A 2,574-nucleotide genomic window follows, 5' to 3' on the forward strand; every position below is an offset into this window, starting at 1 on the left:
AATAACCCTAATAACCCCAATAACCCTAATAACCCCAATAACCCCAATAACCCTAATAACCCCAATAACCCTAATAACCCTAATAACCCCAATAACCCCAATAACCCTAATACCCCTAATAACCCCAATAACCCCAATAACCCCAATAACCCTAATAACCCCAATAACCTCAATAACCCCAATAACCCCAATAACCCTAATAACCCTAATAACCCCAATAACCCCAATAACCCCAATAACCCTAATAACCCCAATAACCCTAATAACCCTAATAACCCCAATAACCCTAATAACCCTAATAACCCCAATAACCCCAATACCCCTATTAACCCTATTAACCCTATTAACCCCTGCAGACACTGGGCGTCGCTGAGTAACCTGGTTGGCTCCCTGTTGAACTCCATGACCCTAATAATAACCCTAATAACCCTAATAACCCCAATAACCCCAATAACCCCAATAACCCCAATAACCCTAATAACCCTAATACCCCTAATACCCCTATTAACCCCAATACCCCTATTAACCCTATTAACCCCTGCAGACACTGGGCGTCGCTGAGTAACCTTGTTGGCTCCCTATTGAACTCCATGAAGTCCATCGCGTCGCTGCTGCTGCTGCTGTTCCTCTTCATCATCATCTTCGCCCTGCTGGGGATGCAGCTCTTTGGGGGCAAATTCAGCTTCGACGAGACACAGACCAAGAGAAGCACCTTCGACACCTTCCCCCAGGCGCTGCTCACCGTGTTCCAGGTGCTATGGAACCCTATAAATACCCCAAAAACACCCTATAAATACCCCAAAAACACCCTATAAATACCCCAAAATACCCTATAAATACCCCAGAAATACCCTTTAAAGACCCCAAAAAACCCCTTTAAAGACCCCAGAAACACTAAAAATCCCCTTTAAAGACCCCAGAAACACCCTTAGGGACCCCAAAATCCCCCTTAAAGACCCCAAAACCTCCTTAAGAACACCAAAAACCCCCTTAGGGACCCCAAAACCTCCTTAGGGACACAATAAACCCCCTTAGGGACCCCAAAACCCCCTTTAAAGCGAAGCACCTTCGACACCTTCCCCCAGGCGCTGCTCACTGTGTTCCAGGTGCTATGGAACCCTATAAATACACAAAAATACCCTTTAAAGACCCCAAAATATCCTTAAGGACACCATAAACCTCCTTAGGGACACAATAAACACCCTTAGAGACCCAAAAACCCCTTTAAAGACCCCAGAAACACCGTAAGGGACCCCAAAATCCCCTTTAAAGACCCCAGAAACCCCCTTAGGGACCCCAAAACTCCCTTATGGACACCAAAAACCCCTTTAAAGACCCCAAAATCCCCATTAAAGACCCCAAAACCCCTTTAAGGACACAAAAAACCCCTTTAGGGATCCCAAAAACACCCTTAGGGACCCCAAAATCCCCTTTAAAGCGAAGCACCTTCGACACCTTCCCCCAGGCGCTGCTCACCGTGTTCCAGGTGCTATGAAACCCTATAAATACCCCAAAAAAACCCTTTAAAGACCCCAAAAACACCCTATAAATACCCCAAAATCCCCCTTAAAGACCCCTAAATCCCCTTTAAAGACCCCAAAACCCCTTTAAGGACATCAAAAACCCCCTTAGGGACACAATAAACACCCTTAGGGACCCCAAAATCCCCTTTAAATACCCCAAAACACCTTTAGGGGACCCAAAATCCCCTTTAAAGACCCCAAAAACCCTTTAAGGACACCAAAAACACCCTTTGGGACCCCAAAATCCCCTTTAAAGACCCCAAAACACCTTTAAGAACACCAAAAACCCCTTTAAAGACCCCAGAAACACCCTTAAGGACCCCAAAATCCCCTTTAAAGATCCCAAAACCCCCTTTAAAGTGAAGCACCTTCGACACCTTCCCCCAGGCGCTGCTCACCGTGTTCCAGGTGCTATGGAACCCTATAAATACCCCAAAAATACCCTTTAAAGACCCCAAAAACACCCTTAGGGAACCCAAAACCCCCTTTAAGGACACAAAAAGCCCCTTTAAGGACCCCAAAACCTCCTTAAGAACACCAAAAACCCCCTTAGGGACACAATAAACGCCCTTAGGGACCCCAAAATCCCCTTTAAAGACCCCAGAAACACCCTTAGGGACCCTAAAATCCCCTTTAAAGACCACAAAACACCCTTAGGGAACCCAAAATCCCCTATAAAGACCCAAAATCCCCTTTAAGGACACCAAAAACCCCCTTAGGGACATCAAAAACACCCTTAGGGACCACAAAATCCCCTTTAAAGACCAAAAACCCCCTTTAAAGACCCCAAAACCTCCTTATGAACACCAAAAACCCCCTTAGGGACCCCAAAACCTCCTTAGGGACACAATAAACACCCTTAGAGACCCCAAAATCCCCTTTAAAGACCCCAGAAACACCCTTAGGGACCCCAAAATCCCCTTTAAAGACCCCAAAAACACTGTTAGGGACACCAAAACCCCCTTAGGGACACAATAAACACCCTTAGGGAACCCAAAATCCCCTTTAAAGACCCCAAAACCCCTTTAAGGACACCAAAAACCCCTTTAGG

Source organism: Coturnix japonica, unplaced genomic scaffold (assembly GCF_001577835.2).
Source record: "Coturnix japonica isolate 7356 unplaced genomic scaffold, Coturnix japonica 2.1 chrUnrandom594, whole genome shotgun sequence".
Lineage (NCBI taxonomy): Eukaryota > Metazoa > Chordata > Aves > Galliformes > Phasianidae > Coturnix > Coturnix japonica.